This window comes from Heterocephalus glaber, unplaced genomic scaffold, assembly GCF_053883595.1.
Source record: "Heterocephalus glaber isolate CG9 unplaced genomic scaffold, H.glaber_assembly_v1.0 deba00001452, whole genome shotgun sequence".
Classification (NCBI taxonomy): domain Eukaryota; kingdom Metazoa; phylum Chordata; class Mammalia; order Rodentia; family Bathyergidae; genus Heterocephalus; species Heterocephalus glaber.
Window position 1 is genome coordinate 2,574,235 of NW_028258302.1, and position 17,318 is coordinate 2,591,552.

Here is a 17,318-nt window from a genome sequence, read left to right on the forward strand (position 1 = left end):
ACAGTCTTTTCTGTTCTGTTCACTGCTGCATTGCCGGTGCCCAGGACAGTGCCTGACACATAGCAGGCATTTAGTAAACATTTGTTGAATGAATAGACAGCCAACCAGTTGTCCCAGATCTTTTACTTAAATAATCCATTCTTTCTCTGCTAACTTGGAATTCCCTCTTCAACGGCGCTGTCTTTTCTGTAGTTATTGGTCTATCAACTTTTTCTCCCATTCCTTCAGTTTTATGTTTAATAATTTCTAGAAAATCATCAGTTTGCAGATTCACTCCCATAAATTTATGTTCAAATCCTCTTAAAAGTTTTTCATCTCTATTTACATCATTTTTTGTAGCACTTATTTGTGATTTTGCTCTTTAGTTTCAGCTCCTCTTTATCATGAATGGATATAGGTTTTGTATTTTCCCCTGCAACTTTAGTTACATTTCAGAAATTTTGAAAATTAGGAATCTCGATTTATAATTCTCCAATTGCAGTTTCTCTGTCCTCTTTAAATCAAAGCGTTTTAAAACTCATGTGCATTGTTTATGCATTTATTTTCATTTTTTGATATTCATTCATTTCTAATTTTTTTGTCAAGAACTGAGGCTACATTCTATTCAGCCAGTGTCCTTTGGAACCTGAGGTCTTTTTGCAGCCTGGCACGGGAACATTTGAGGAAAAGGTATTTCATCCATATCCTGAGTGAGTGAAGTTAAGCTTACTATCTACATCTGTAAATCCTCCCTATTCTTCTTTGGAGATGACTTGTCCTATCAATTCACTTATTAATACTGCTCAAGACATTCGGTGCTCTACCTTTTTTTCTTGTGGTTGTAAGAACGTATCATTTCAAATATTTTATGGTCCTATTGCTCTGGTGAGAGTAAAGCCTCATGATTTGTGTATCTTTTTGTAGAATTAGAAATATAAAATGTCCCACTTTATCTAACTTTGTAGTTTGTCTGAGATTAATTTTGACTTTCCCGCATTCTTTTTTGTTATCACTTAGCTTGTTACAACATTTTTTACATTATTTTTTAAATTTCAACCTTTCTTTGCCAATTTGTTTTAATTGTATTACTTCAAAATGGCAAATAGCCTGATTTTTGTTTTGTTTTGTTTTACTCGTCCTGGTCTCTTTTTTTTTCTGGTGCCGGGGATCAAACTCAGGACCTTGCGCTTGCAGGTGCAGCACCACTGAGCTAAATCTCCAGCCCTCATCCTGGTCTCTTAAGTTAGAATAAAATGATTTAATGTATTCATGTTAATTGTATTCATTAATATGTCTGGTCTTAATTTTGTAATTTTATTTTATGTCTTTTGTTTATTACATCTTCTCCTTTCTGTTTAATTTTTTTGTTTCCTAACTCTTGCTAGATTAACTGAATTTTCTTTGTTCTTCTTGTCCTCCCCCCCCCCACACACACAGAGTAGTTTAAGAGGTGTTTTCTTCCTTTTCTTTTAGAAATAGTTACCTTTCAGTAAAAGATATTTCTCTATTCATGTCAAGAATTAAAAGGCATCTAGTTCCCAACAAGATGAGCTCATGATTATGGACATTTGTTAGATGTGACTGTACTTTTCTTCACTCTATTATCGTCACTGTTCCTTGTGTATCTTGTCTTGCCCTTTCTTGAATTACTTACTCTGATACAGTTTTTATTTTTTTGGAGTAATTCCTTGAATAATTTTTTTTAGGAATAGATAAGTGGGTGGCATCCTATTTTAGTGCTTCTCTCTTTCACTTTGAGACTTCGATGAGTAATTGATTTAATAATTTTAACTCTTTTTCCTCAAAGTTCTAAGATCTTTACCTTGTTGCCCTCTAGCAGTTAATAAGGGAGCTATCAAGTCCAAGCTTCTCACCTGTTTTGTAGAGACTGTTAAATACCAGGTCTCCAAATATTGTCGAGAAAAATGCGTCGGTGAGACCAACCTCAGGTCATCACTCACATGGGGAAGGGAAAACAGCAGCTCCACAGAGCCCTGGCATGTCTGGGAGGAGGAGGCAAGGTTGGCTTCACTGAGGATGAGAAATTTCCTCCAGATGAGGATGGGAGTGTGGTTGCTTGCTCAGGACTGTGAAGGCATTTGGCATAATAGTCTGGGATGAGAGGAAACAGTGAGGGAAGGAGTTTTAAGGCAAGGCAAGAGATGCAAAGAATCTTAGGGCACAAACTGTTGCTTCAGAGTGGATGCATTCTTCAGGAAGCTTCTGTAATAAGCAATCAAGTCGTCTGCCAGGCTAGAGGCCTCTGAAATAGTAAAGCCATGCAACTGAAGGCCATACAAGGTGGATGTTCTCTGTTCTTAATAGCTTCCCTCCCCTCCACTTAAACCCAGAGGATTCTCTTATGCTTAGATTGTGGTCCTCTGCCTCTGAGCAGGTCTCCTGCTTTGCCACATGGGCCATCCCTACCAGACCAGGTGAGGTCAGCGTGGCTCTGAGCAGGGCTTCTGTCCCTCCCTCTTGTCTGTTTCCCTGGGCTTCCTAGCAAGCAACTATGGAGCTGTCCTCCTTTTACATTCCTCTTTTATTTCAGTCATGTTTTAGGGAGAAGAGGTAGACAAATGGGTTCAGTTTGGCATCTAGAACCTCAGTTGCATGTGACATTTTCAGGGAACTGTGGACACAGGTGTGGTGGGGCAGCTCTCTGACATGCAGCATCAGTGACTGTCTCACTCCTGCAGCTCCCACAGAAGTCTCCCTGCTGTCACCTGGACTTATCTACCCTGAGCCACACCTCTTGTCCTGAGTGCATCACCTTATGGATCAGAACAATTCTGTGACTTCACTTCCTGTCTAGTCCAGATGCCTTTCTCCTCTTCTTCCCTGCCCATCTCCTCCCTCAGTAGCCATTAGTGCTTCTCTGCTCCAGTCACTGGGACGACATGTGATTTCTTGAACATTCCATTCCTGCCTTTTTTTCCCTCCTCTTTCTCTCATACACACAGCATGAAAATGGACTGACTACTCCACTGCATTCCCCTCAAAGGGGGGCTACATCTTGGTCATCTTTTATCCTTGGTACCTCCCATCCAGTCCAACCCACATAAGCATTGAATGTGCATCTGTGAAATGAATGAACCACAAAACTGTGTTCTAAAGGACTTCTGTGCCCTGACTGTGTGTCGGAGGTTGGCAATGCGTCATGCTGACCCCACTTGGGCTTCCTGCAGTGTGGAAGGATTTGAAGCTCATGGTGTCTTTGTGCATAGCAGACACTATTGTTACTCTTTTTTATTATTAATACATATTTGCAGCACCTACATAATGATTACATTCATCATGGGGAGTTGCTACACATACGTAATACATCTTAATTCTTTTTTCATCCTCTTCCCCTCTTCTCCCTCCTCCTTCTTAGACTTAGGAGAGGTGCAGCAAATGTGCATTGGGTGTTCCAGGAGGCAGAACTCATGCCCAGCCTTGTGGGAGGTGACTAAAACAGCTGAGGGAAGATAAGCAGGATTGGGCCAGGTAGACATGGCTATGGGGGAGGGGATGATATTCCAACAAGAAGAAACTGCCCAAGCAAAGGCTTGGAGGTAGGAAATTATGGGCTCTGTTTGTGGTACAGTATGTTCTGAAACATCAGAGGGAAGAATAGTGCATCACCATTTTTTAAATTAATAATTGCCATCTATTGGAAATTGTAAGGTCAGACCTGAAAATAATGGAGAATTGTGGAGTTGTGAAATCTTTGTATGGTTTTGATGACAGAATCAGGAAATGATAGATGACAGCCACGGAGCAAGTCCAGTTTCATCACTGTGTGGTAGTAGGATGATGTCCTTTGCTGTGGGACAGGACTGGCTGGATTTCATAGTGGCAGGTATGGTGGCCAAAGGATAGCAGAAGAGCTTGGGTGCCCTGTGTGTTTTATGGGAATCGGCAGTATCATGTGGTTGCCCAGAACTAACCATTCCAAAATCAGGTTAATGCAAAGCATAGTGCCCAAGGAGCAAGGGGACCATGCCCCAAGCCTGTATATAGGTGATGCCAGTCCTAGACTGTCAAGTTTCATGGAGACAAAATGTATAGCAATTATGTGAGCCATATCACATGTGAGGCATTGTTCTAGGCCCTTTATGAGAACTGACTCATGAAAAACCTGGGAGGTACTCACCATTCTTAGCCCCCTTTGCAGGCACAGCAACTTTCCAGAGCTACTGAGGTCATAAGTAGAAGAGCCAGGGCTTCAAGTCAGGTGTCCTAACCCTGAAAACTACATTCTCAGCCATCCCATCACACTGTCTGGAGCAAACAAATGGAGCATAGTCAAAAGGGTACAGTGTGTATGTGACATGCCATGCTGTAAATGACAAAATCAACTCACATTTTCTGGTTTAGGAAGCACTCTCCTCTGAGTTTTCTTATTTGAGCCCTAACAACAGACTGCTAAGTCAATTGTTAAAAACCGATGCTCACTCATCCATCCATCCATTCAGTAATCATTGTTGAGCTCCTGCCCTGACCCAGGGTTCTCTTGGCTCTGAACGCCTTGTTTTGTTCAGTGATTGGGGAATACAATGTACTCTTATGTCTATTACTATATTTAATCCTCACCCAGGCCCCAATCCAGTCACTTGTACAGGTGCATTAGTTTTCTCTTGCTGTTTAACCACTTCACACTTAGTGGCTGAACACCACACCCCTTTGTTAGCTTAGCTCTGTTAGTCAGACCTCTGTGTGGAGTGGCTGGACTCACTCAGGCTAACACAGGGGTCTTGGAAGCTGAGTTTGTGTCTGGAAACTTTGAAGGACATTCTGCTTTTCCAAGCTCCTTCTGGGTATTGACAAAACCCAATTCCTTGTGGTTGTAGGACTAAGGTTCTGTTTCCTTCCTGGTTGTCAGCTGAGATATTGCTCTCATGCTTCTACCAGCTGCTTCCAGGTCCTTCCCAAATGACTCCTCCATCTTCAAGCCAGCAAGGCATGTTGAATCCTAATTCTAATCCCTTTGATGTTTCATCTCTGACTAGCCAGACAAAACTCTTCCTGTTAGGGCTTTCCTGATTAGCTCATTCCCTGATAACCTCCCTATTTGAAGGTCAATTTTGCCCTATAACTGAACCTAATCATCTAGCGTATCCCTAGTCCCAGAGATTGTGTAGGACTGTATACAGGGGATGGGGTAGCAAGAGTTTTGAGGGCCTTCTTAAAATCCTGCTAACAGTGCTGGTGAAAAATCATCAGGCTCAGGAAGTTCAGAGTTGGGCACAAGGTAGTACAGTGGATTCCAGTGTCACTACACCATCTCCTTGAGAGATATGGGAATCAGACCTGCAAAAAGAAAACCAGCTTGGGAGGAGTTGGGTGTTGGCCTGCTGGGACCAAGCAGAAATCATTCTGTGTCTAAAGAAGTTGACGAGAAAACTCATTGACCATGACTTTCAACCACCTCTACAGGATCTGAGATATAAACTCAGCAGTCCTTGAAGTAGTTCATGGAGGAGCCTCAAGAGACGCTGGCCAGGAAAGCTCTCGCCTGCAGAGGGAAGAACCGTGCGTGAGGCAGCTTCAACAGGAGTGGACATGAACACTGGTTTCCAGAGAGAAGAGCGTTTTAGTTTTGGTCACCGGAAGTGGTGCCTTCAGCACAGGTAAGAAGCCAGCTGTTGCTGGGTTGGCTCACTAGGAGGACCATTTTGATCAAGTGTGAGTTTGTTTCTGTTCTTCCACTGAAAAGGTGTTGTTATTATGATTATCACTGCCTTCCTTGAGTCTCTGGGAAAGGTGATCTGTCAGTCTTCAGGACCACTTAATCAGGAGTGAGCCCCCAGTGTCCTCCCTGCCATGGATCCCCATGCTATCTCCCAGAAATGCAACACTGTCCAGTCAGGGGAGCTAGGCAGCAGCCCTTGAGGGCAGAGTAACAGCTCCACAGGGCCCCCTGGTGGAAGAGTTGGAAGAATGCCAGGCTGGGGGCCGTGGTTCCCCGCACAGGGCACATGTTAGAATCATCTAGGGCATTCTCAAAATTCCAGTACCAGAGCCCTGCTCGGGAGATACTGATTGGATTGGCCTTGGTGGGGCCCCATCCCCAGTATGTGTTTACATATTTCTGGCTTCTCAGATACATGCTGTGGTTTCAGGATAGATGTTCAGTCTGTGGTTCAGCTTAGGTGTGCAGTGTTAGAAGCTCATTAGGGCAGTAATAGAGCCTAGGAAGTTTTGTCTGGTACTGATGGCATCAGGATCACCTGGGAGCTGGCAGAATGGGAGAGGGATGCCTGTTAAGAAGAAAACAGAAGGAATGTGGATTTCTTGGCACACCCATTCCCTCTCCATCAGGTGTCTGGGGATAGAGGATGCTGGAGTCCAGAGTTCTGATACTCAGGGCTTCTGGCAGCTCTAGATGTGCTCACCCCATCCTGTGTCTGGGTCTGTGGTCTCAACTGTGACGTCCAAAGGGTGTTTCCCAGCCTGGCTGGCCATGAGCAGTGACTCATCTCCTTTACCGAGAGCAGAAGTTTTCTCACTGTGCAGAGCAGGGCCTGAGGCCAGAAACCACCTCAGAAATGGCATGAGTGTAGCTGCATGGACTGTGGGGTGGTGAAGGCCTGGGTTCTGCCCATGGCTTGGCAGCACACCTGAGCCCCACAGCCTTGGGCCTTGACCAGGATTCTCCCACAGAGGTGAAGGGAGCATTCCCTGATCCTTAGGAAGAACTGGGCATTTGAGCCTCATTTTGAGGGGGGAGGGGTATTTGCAGGGAGGGGTATTTCCAGGGAGTGGTTGCTATATAGAATCTTCCCTGAGTTCAAATCCCAGCTCCCACAGACACTGGTTTTGTGCGCTACTTACTGGTTTCAAAGGCAAGTTGCTCTGTTCTTTGGCCTTAGTTTTCTCACTCACCAAACAAGATAGCAGTGGCTCCTGCCTCACAGGGGTGCTGTGAACATGCAGGTGAGGTCCCTAGAACACAGCCAGACACCTAGCAAGGGCTTCCCACACATGAGCAGCCTTCCCACCACCCTCTGCCACTGATGCAGGCAGCTCAGCCACCAGTCTTCCTGTGATACATCTGCTATGCTCTGCCACCTGCTCCTAACACAGGGCCCGGCAGCAGGGTGAAGTCAAGGGACCAGCCTTGTGGCATGCAGGACCAGGCACTTTACAGATAATCTGAGTCCTGCAAGTAAGGCTGGGCCTATCGATCCTTTTGCACAGATAAGGGAATGAGCACAAAGAAATTTAGTAATTTAAATACAGTCACACAGCTAGTAAGGGGCAGAACCTCTAGCTGCAAAAGATCTACCACTTTGTTTTCCTATTAAGGTGCCTCCTGAAGAAAGGCAGTTATAACTTCAGGGATGACCCTTCCCTAAGAATATCTGCATTTTAATAGGAATCAATGGTGCCTTATAATGAATGAGTTCCTTTCCTTGGCACCCTGAGACACTTCCTGGTACCTTGATTTTGCATTTGTTCCCCTCTGTGTGTGGGTCTCCTCCCCTAGCAATCATAGGGCAAGTTTTGGATTTACTGCTTGAGGAATGCAATAGCCATTCACACTAGTCTAGAAACAGAACACACCTTCTAAGGGCTGCAAGCAGAGCTCTGAGAGGACAGCCCCAGAGAGCCTCCCTAGATCTGGAATTTGTCCTCCCAAATTTGATACCCCAAATCTCTTTTGTCTGCATGAGCTCTGCCAGCTGCAAGGGGAAATCTGTAGAGGAGGAGACTTGCTAGCAGGAAACGAGCTGCCAGTTCCAGTCAGAAATCTGCCCCTCCCCCTTCCCGTGCTCTCCCAGGGGAACCGCACATCCATGGTTAATGGGGTGCTGACTCAATGCTGCCGGAGAGCCCAGGTGATTGTGGCATGGCTGGCCCACCAGGTTGGAAATGTGTGGTATGTGGGGGGCAGGGAGCATGGTCCAAGCCAGCAGGTGCAAGGCTAATAGCTCCGCTTGTGCCAGGGAGGGGCGAGGCCTGTTAGGGCCACTTGAGGTTTGGGAGCATCTGTATTCCCAGGAGAATTATTGGAGTCATTTAAGGGCAAAGAAACATGAGGTCATAGTCCTCCTTTAGGATGGGCCTGAACTAGGACTCTGTGTAGAACAAATGTCACATCTGAATGAGTGATCAGAGGACAGAGCTAATCTGAAAATGGGCATGGAAGCATTTTGTCAGCAGCAGACTTCTCGTGCTAGTAGTATTCAAATTATTTATCAGAAGCCTTTTTTGTTTTGTTGGTGGTGGTTTTGTTTTTTGTTTTGAGGGGTATGGGGTTATTTGCTTGTTTGTTTTTTTGAGACAGTCTTCCTATGTAGTCCACTCACTGTGTAGCCCAGGCTGGCCTCAAACTTTTGATTCTCCTGTCTCAGCCTCCCAAATGCTGGAGTTACAGGTGTGGACCACCATGCCCTTCTAGAAGACATTTTTAAAAATCAAATCTTGCATGGAATGCCAATGTTAAATCAGGTTAAGGTAGTAGTTTATTAATACACATTTTTTTACAAGTTCAGGTATTCAACATTTACTTATGAAAGTCCATCAACAAAGTAATAACTCTGTTTTGATGCATAAAAGCATTGAAATACAAGGTTTTGGACCAGGGACCCACAAACTATGGCTTGTGGGTCTAACCCAGGCTGCCACCTGATTTTGTAAGCAAAGTTTTACTGGAACACAGTCACACCATGTGCTTACACCTTATCTGCAGCTGCTTGAGACCATCTGTCCCTTGAAACCAGATAAACTCTGCTGACCTCTGCCCTGGATGGCCATCGTGTTGCTCTGTCAGCTGCAGCCGTCCAGTATTCCTTTCTCCTTCTTACTTTGCCTGGCCCAGCTGCACAATGGATGGTGACAGATTTTCAACAGCACACCTTGCAGCCATGGAGCAAGCCTCAGTTCCATGCCATGAATATTCAGGGGAGAGTAGAAGGGAGCGCTAGTCTGATACCCAACAACTGCTTGAATTCCTTCTTATCACAAACAAAAGTCAGACAGGGAGCCCCACAATCATTTATGATGCTTGTGTGATAATATATCCTCTTGTCACTGAAAGCTTCAGTGTATGCTTGCTTGTGCGTTTTGATGTAAGTGTGTATGGTCCTGAACTTAACAAGGACAACCACACAAAGATGCCCAATAAAGGGCTCAAACCCAGTATTCCTGGTGGAAAACATATGTCAATCCTGAAGTTCAAGATCTGAAGTTCAAGATCTACCCAAACCTTATTCCATGGTCCACACAATCCAAGTGAAGCTGGCCCTACCCATTGGCTGTGTTCCATAGGTCACAACGTGACCTGAATATGCAGGTTCATTTTCTGGTTTGGTAGTAATAGGAGTCAAGCTATATTTTTAGAATAAATTCTCATGTAATAATTGAAAGAGCTCTTAAGCATTTCTGTGAACACAATTTGAAAACCATGCTTTAGCAAACATTGGTGACTCTTGATTTCAGTGTTTAAGGATAACAGAGGAGGCTGGAGAGAAAGATTGGGTGAGAGATGGCAGAAAGGAGAAGAGCAGTGATGCTGTTGATAAAGGCAAGAATCATTGGGTGGCAGTGGGGTCCTGGCAGGAGCAGGGTCAAGGGTGGAAGAAGTCCTTAGCCAGCACAGAGAGCCCTGTGAGTTCCTCCTGAGGGCTGTGATGTCTCCTAGCCATTGGCGAGGACCTAAACTTAGCTGTTCAGCTGTTTGAATGACTGCGTCTGCCAACATGGAGGAAGAGGTGCAAGGGAGCATGGGGAAAGATTAAAACGTGCAGAGAGTTTGAGAGGGAGCTGAAAGCACAGAAGTATCTCCTGACAGCTGTGCCAAGGGCCTTTGCTGTCACTGGAGGCCCTGCACATCCCTTTGGATGGAGACCCGAGGAAGTGGTACTGGGACTGGGCAGTGGCTTTAGGCATTTAAGGCAAATCCCTAAGAGCCAGGAATAAAACCACCTGGCGGCCCCTCAGCGGGTGCAGGGAAGGGAAAGCCAAGGTGGTGACTTTGGGAGGCTTTGAGCTGAAAAGGTCTCTGGGGATAAAAACACCCTAGGCCTTCCTGAGGGTTTGCTACTCCCCCCATAAAAAAGAGACATTTTTAGATTTTAAAGGATGACCTCATTTTTTTTCATATTTACATAGCCCTGTTTGTTTGTGTAGTTCTTTAAAAATAGCCGGTGTATGCTAAGCTTAGTGCTCGGCCTCTGAGCACCGATGGCTGAGCCACTGTGTGGGAAGAAACGCCTTTTTATCTAAGAAAGGGGCAGCCTTGTTTCCGAGGACAGATGGAAGCAAAACAGGACAGGTAGGAAGTTTCGTGGTTTTTCATGTCGCTTCTCAAAAATAGCCTCACTCCTGCCTCCCACTTCCTGCCGGGCGCTACACACAGCAGATTTTCTCCATCAGCAGACTTGTGTTCTGTGAATTCTCAGGGAGACTCCAAGGCATCTGGTGACAAGCAGACGTCCTCGGACTTTGTGTGTGGCACACAGGGCCCCAACTCAGGTTTGGAGCACTGGGTTTGCGCCCCGGCTCTGTGGCATACTAGGTGTGTGACCTTGCACAAGCTACTTCCTCCATCTGAGCCACATCAGTGAGATGGGAGTAACAACACTACCTATAGCAAGCCATTCCTGTGCAGGTTAAATGAAGAAATATGTGTAAAGGGCTGAGCTAGCGATGGGCAATAGCAACTCATAATACTCTCTTCTCATAAAAAGATATCTGTCCCCTACATGGAAAATTGTACCAGCACCCTAACAACTCTCCTTCCAGCCGCTCATCTGCCCCACCCCATCCCTACACTATCCCTCAAAGACAGGAGGGTAAGACACAAGACCCTGCTGTCACCTGCTGAAAATCCACCCATCACTTACAAATTTATCCTCTAAATGAATACAAAGTATATATTTTAAGCTTTGCAAGTCTCACAGTCTCTCTTGCAACTTTGCTGCCCCAGTGTGAAAGCAGCCATAGAACATATATAAAGATGGGCATGGCTCCATTCCAGAAAAAACTATGTACAAAAGGTGGCTGGATTTCCTACCCTCCAGTCTTCAGGATGGACCCAGAACCTTACCTCTGCATTCCCAGTCCAACCTCATCCTCCCCATCCCCACTCGTGTGTGGAATGCCCTGCCTGCACAGGAATCCTCTTCACCTGCTGTTCCCTCTCTGGATTACCCCTCCTGTCCTGCAGGCCCCTCCTCTGTGGCATCAGGCACCCTTGCTCGAAAATCTGTGTGATCATCTCTTTGTCTCTAGCTTGGGCAGCTTCCCTCCAGACAGGGACTCTGCCTGTCCTCTCTGCAGCCCCCATGACTGAGGGTGACTATGGGTGCACAGTGAGCAAGTGTTACTGAACGCCAAGGTCTGCAAGATGGACAGCTGCCCTCAGGGAGCTCACAGTGATTAGAAAGCTGGTATGGGAGTTGGTGACAATCCAGCCAGCAGCCTGGGCAGGAGGCAGGCTGTGAGCTTATTAGGGTACTCATGGCAAGTGACATTTTTGAGCTTCATGTCAGGAAGAGAAGGCATTTGAAATGGACACTGTAGGGTGGGAAAGAGACTTTCAGGGAGACAGGACCAAGAATGCGCTCCATGCTGGGGCACTGGCCAGAGAAAGGCAGACCTGTTCTGGCCTCAGGTCCATAAATGGTCAGGCCGGCCTGGCTACAGTTGAGACCTCCATGGATGACAGACAGGGTCTATGTCTGGCAAGGAGGGTAAGGAACCTTCAGTGTTGGCAGTGGTGAGGGAGTTTGGATTTTATTCAAGCATGATCCACAACCCCCACAATAGAATTAACCTGGGGTGCTTCTTTAATATGCAGATTTAGGGCCCTGTCCCAGACTGGAGGCTAGGAGGCCCAAGGGGGTTGAGGTACAGGCAGGAGGAAGGGGACTGTGACAGGATCATGGGTAAAGATCATAAGTACTGTTCAGATTGATGTCACCTGTAGCAAGAAGGTTGATGGTCCTTTCTAGCCAGACTGGGGAGAAGGAGTATAGGAATGAATAATCTCAAAGAGAAGAGGACACCCAAACTCAGACATGGCAAGTGACTTGCCCCAGGGCTATACTGGCTACTTACATATGTGGAATCGACCAGTTCTAGAATAGGCTTCCTCTCTAAATCAGGGCAGGGATGGTCCTGCAGGTGCCACAGATGAATGAGAGACAGGCCATGGTGAATGGCCCGTCTGCCCAGCCAACCTGCCTGGTGCACAGGTGGTTGGGGGTAACTACTGAACAAATGAGGGAAGGTGTGGGGCAGGTGGCAAGAATATGGGGCGGGGGGGGAATGGGACCCAGGAGAGTGAGCCTGAGGAGAACTCTGGGAATGCAAGTCTGGAGGTCTGTGAGCACAGTGGTCCCAAGGCAGAGGCAGGAGAAGGTGAATTTGATGCTAAGCAGACTGAACTTGGGACAACAGTGGGACAGCCAAGCCAAGGTGCCCTGAATAGGGAGGGTAAGCCTCAGGGTGCTGAACAGAGAGGCAGGGACAGAGGGCAGAGGGAGGGGAGAGGAAAGGAGAGGAGAGGAGAGGATTAAAGAGCAAAGGCTGAGGAAGGAAGGAGCACACATGTACACATGTCTGGGAGATGACACTCCGGTGCGAGTCAGAGAGGCCAGAGCAGAGAAGGCAGAAGTGGGAAGACCAAGAAAAGGGAAATTTGAGCTGCAGGTTACATAGGGAACTTACTTTGGCCCCTCTTTAGAATAAAGCCAGCCAACCTAAAAGAAATCCTTCCATGGGTAAATAAAAATGTTAATCATCACAACACTGAAATCACCAGTTTCTGTTTTCCTGGATGCGTGCTCCTGACCAGCACGGAGGCAGGCGTGTGAATGCAAGTGCAGGCTGGAACTTTCCCACCCACCTGTCAGGACAGGCCCTGCCATCTTGCCTATGCTTGCGCTCCATTGGCGCCCATCCTTGGGCTCATCTGGCAGCCATGTCTTCATCCTCCTCTCCTGTGTCCATCCTAGCCCCTTCCCCTTGCCCTCTCGCCCCTCTATTCATGCAACAGACATTTATAGTCAAGAACAAAGCTTATTCAAAGGCACTAAGCCCTGAGGCCATGTGCAGCAGGGCCTACAACTCACCCACTGGAGGCCTTTGAACACACAGAGATTCCTGAACTTGGAAGTTTAAGTGCCTAAGGGGAGCTGCTGGCGTGCCTGGGTTCTCAAAGCATCCCAGTCTCAGTGGCTTCTTTTGGCCGTCAGTGTGACTTTGCTATTTTGAAGCAGGGCTTGGATTGAGAGGACACTGAGGCCCAGGTGTCTGGGTGTTTACCCACCGGGCCCTAAAAATATGGCATCGGCACAGCCTTCTGCAGAAGTTGATGTCAGGTGTGTGCCATACTCTCCCCTCCCCTGACTCCTGACACACACCAGTCACAATGATACTGCCACCACCATCATCCACCCTCAGAGAGGTGGATCATTCTCAATTCAGCCCCATTTAGACACAAGATGTCAAGCATCATTCCAGGTGACAAAACATAAATTGCATTGGGATTATGTTCTAGTGGGGAAAGTAATAAACTACACGTGCACGCGCTCACACACACACACACACACATTTATAAGCTATTGAAGCTGTAAGTGTATATAAAATTAATATAAATGCATTCATGGTCTTTTCCTTAAGTAAAATATGCAGTAAGTGACAAGGTGACATTTGGGAAAGGAATGGAGGTGCTGGGCTGGTTAGTCATGGTGATGTTTAAGTCAGGACCTGAGGATGGACCTAGAGGTGGCATTGGGCAAAAGGCTGTGGGAGGTGGCAGAGCCAGCACTGTAGGTATCTGGGCAGGGCACTTGGACTGAGGCAGGATCCTGTCTGGTGAGAACAGCCAGGAAGCCAGTGTGACTAGAGGCCCAGGTGGGAAGAGGAGGCTGGGGGGGTGGGGGGGAGGTGGATCATCCAAGGTCAGAGATCTGGGCGGAGATGTGGACCGAATGTCCCCTGGCTGACCCTGCCTATTGTGTGGAGACCACCTGCAGGAGGGAAGGACAGCAGCACAGGGCTGCCAGGAGGCTGAGGACATCGTCGGGGGTAAAAAAGTTGCAGACCAGGTGACAGCTGCAGAGGCCATAGGGAGTGGTTGGATACTGACTGTGGTCTCAGGTGTAGCCAGCATGGTTCACTGACAGATGGGGCATGAGGCCTAAGAGAAGCAGTTTGGAAAGGAAACCCAGTGCTCACATGGACCCTTCTCCGGTTAGTCAGCTTTCCCATGCCTCATCTAGAAAACAGGCCATTTGGATAGCTACCTCCAAGATTGCTTATGGCATGAAAACTATTTCAGCTAAGGTCAGTGGGGCCTAAGGATTAGTAAAGACTTGGAAGACACGGGGTGGTCCTTAGGACAAGACCTAGACCAGTACCAGTGACACAGGAAGAAGGGGAAATGAGGCGGAGTACGGCAAGGGCCAAGTGCAACGCTGTAGCCAGAGCCCTGGCCTGGGTAGGTGGAAGCCAGAGGCACAGCAGCTCCTCAACACTATGCCCTTTGGAACAGACCAGCAGGTTCAGGGCCTAAGCATATTTTGCAAATAGTGAGGCCCTCGATTTTGAGCATTTTCAGATGGACATGCTCAGGCAGGAAGGAACAAGGCCTGGCTCCTGGCCGGGGAGAGTTAACCTCCTGGCCCAGCATTGCATAACCACAAAGTCTGCTGAGTGCAAGGAGACTCTTCTGTGTGGCAGCCTGAGTGGCAAGCCTGGTGGCTCTGGGTTCTGGCACCGTCCTGTAGCGGAACAAACAGCCCTCCCTTCCCAGATAATGGCCCTCATTGAGCATTGTGTCCATGGCCAGTGCCCAGCAACGGGCAGCTCAGCCTGGGTAAGTTTCCTCTCTTGGCTGCTTAGCAAAATATTTACACTACGCCTTTCTAGTAAGACGGTTCCTAGGAGCCAGCGGGCAGAGGGAGCTGGAGAAATGCACCCCCACCCTCTGTGCCCATGCTCCCAGCTGCAGGAGTGCTGTCACCACCCAGTGGGTGAGCCTGGCTTGGGCATTTCCCACCAGGGTACTATTGTAAAGACATTGAACTAGGAGGTGCTGGAAAGCCTGCTCGTCTCCAAAATCATTGGTGTCTCCTCAATAGAAGAATGTGTTCTGTTTTATCCTATGGGGGCAGAGTTTGACTGGTCACTGGCATCTCCTACAGGGCCTCTTTCTCATGAAGCCATATGTGATTTGGGGGACCTGAAGATCAGGACTCAGAATCCCACCTACTTGGCTCTCTCCTAAATTGGTGGAGTTAGGAAACATACCATCCCTCCCTGAGTATGTCTTTCAGTGAGAGGAAGGGCCACAGGCCAACTCACTCCTGAGGGTGCTGCATCCTGAGGCACATCTGGACCAGGGGACACACAGCCATGTTGTCAGAGAAACAGCTCTAAGGAGGTAGAGTTCTTTGTTCTCAACCTGCCAGGATTGTCCTAGAGAAAAAGGATCAGAGGTGTGGTCCTCGGGACAGAATCAAAACCAGTGAGTGATAAATCACATAGTCATTAGTAGAACGATACCTCGAACAATAGAACCCATACCTATTTTAACCCAAAACATAAATTCTTTGACCCATGATCCCATTTCTGGGAATCTGGCTTATAGAACAATAAGAACAGTCTGTAAAGATACATGTACAAAGGATATTTATTGCAAAATCTAAAAAATTAGACTCAACAGTAGAAAAAGTCAAAGGTGTTCTATCTAAACCATGCCTGTTCAGCTACTAGCAAGGATGAGACAGATCTTGGGTCTGTTCAGAAAGGCAATATGGTACACTGGCTAGGTGTAGAGGACCTGGAGACAGACTGCCGGGGTTCTGGATCCCACCACTTACCAACTATTTCACATGACTCACCTGTTCAATAGAGTAAAGGTTTTAATAGTGTCTGCCCTATACCTTGTTAGGAGGTGAAACTGAATTGATGTGTGTGATATGCTTATAACTGTCTGGTACATGCTAACTGCTCTACCAAAAAATTGGCCTTTCACCTAGATACATTATCTATGAGAAAATCCAGGTGCAGAGAAATGCATATAAGGTGAAACAATTTTTGTAAAAAAAAAAAAAAAAATGCCTCCCCAACTTTAACCCACTGCCAGTGATAGAGAGAGGGGAGGGAAGGGAGGAGAGGGAGAGGGAAGGAGAGGACAAGGGGAGGGGAGGAAAGGAGAGGGGGAGGGAAGGAAAGGAGAGGAGGGGAGAGGGGAGGGAAAGGGAGCACAGGGGAAGAGAAGAAAGGAACAAGAAGAACAAAAAGAAGGAAAGAAAGAAAGAAAGAAAGAAAGAAAGAAAGAAAGAAAGAAAGAAAGAAAGAAAGAAAGAAAGAAAGGGAAAAGAGTAATTGCTGCTGCCCCAAGTAGTTCATAGCCACCTGAGAGCGGCCCTTAAGGAAGGCTTGAGTCTTGTAGGGAGCTCAGGCCAGGGCTCTGAAGTCCCTTCAAACCCTGAGACTCTGTGATTTTATGGATCTATCTTGGCAGTCTCCAAGTAGGCCCTCTCCTTATTTCATTGAATGAAATTGTCTGTTGCATGCAAGATTTATTTACCAACATGCCCTTTCTGCCTGGGGAACAAAGGTGTTGGTTGGTGGCTTAGTTTTACAGGAATGCTCCTTGTCCTTTCCTCATGGCACCCATCAGTGGGACCACACAGTTCCAGGTGGGGATCTCCAAGCATCCTCCCAGGCCTGGCTTGATTTTGATGAGTCAACAGTGACGCTGTCGCCCCCCGGAGATGGACTCCCCCTTGGTCAGCCACATCCTACTCAGATTCACCCCTGATTGACACAGGCTCTGGGAATGGAGGCACAAGCGGCAGGCTGAAAAGACCCCCGCTGGGGTGTAGCAGTCTTGGAAATCAGAGCTGCTTCGTCCACTTCGGCTAAAGCCACTTGAGATGAGGTCCAGAGTGATATGATAGCAGAAGAAAACACCTTTGTTAAAGGAGTTATGGTGTTTGCTTGTATTTAACACACATATAAAGGTTGTAAAGTATGTTAGCCATATGGCAATGAAATAGACAATGATATAATGAATACCCATGAACTCATCGCCCTGCTTTAAAAAAAGACTTGACAAATATTGTAGAAACTCCTGCCCTGCCCCCACAAGCTCAGGTTCCTTCTCTTTTCTCACACTGGCCATCATCCTGCACTCATATTGCCATCTGAAAATGTTTCTTGGCATTTATGAAGTGCCAGGCAGAGTGCAGGGTTCTGGGCTTATCACAAGGCTTGCCATGGAGTGGTATGAGACCCCATTCCTCTCTGCCCATGGTTCTTTCCTTTAGTGACTTCCCATCTTAGGTGGCATTTGTCTATTTGGGTTTATGGGGCAGTGAGGAAAGCAAAGC

General features: G+C 47.1%; 1 protein-coding gene across 9 annotated transcripts in view; it reads left to right on the forward strand.

Annotated features, from left to right (window-relative positions):
* The window catches only part of Hivep3 (HIVEP zinc finger 3), a 466,671-nt gene that overhangs the window by 372,804 nt on the left and 76,549 nt on the right, over nucleotides 1-17,318 (forward strand). For all 9 annotated transcript variants that reach the window (XM_004871808.4, XM_087214964.1, XM_087214967.1 and 6 more), the window contains one exon: nucleotides 5,401-5,594. The gene's annotated coding sequence lies outside the window, so the exon portion shown is untranslated. The remainder of the gene's footprint in view (nucleotides 1-5,400; nucleotides 5,595-17,318) is intronic.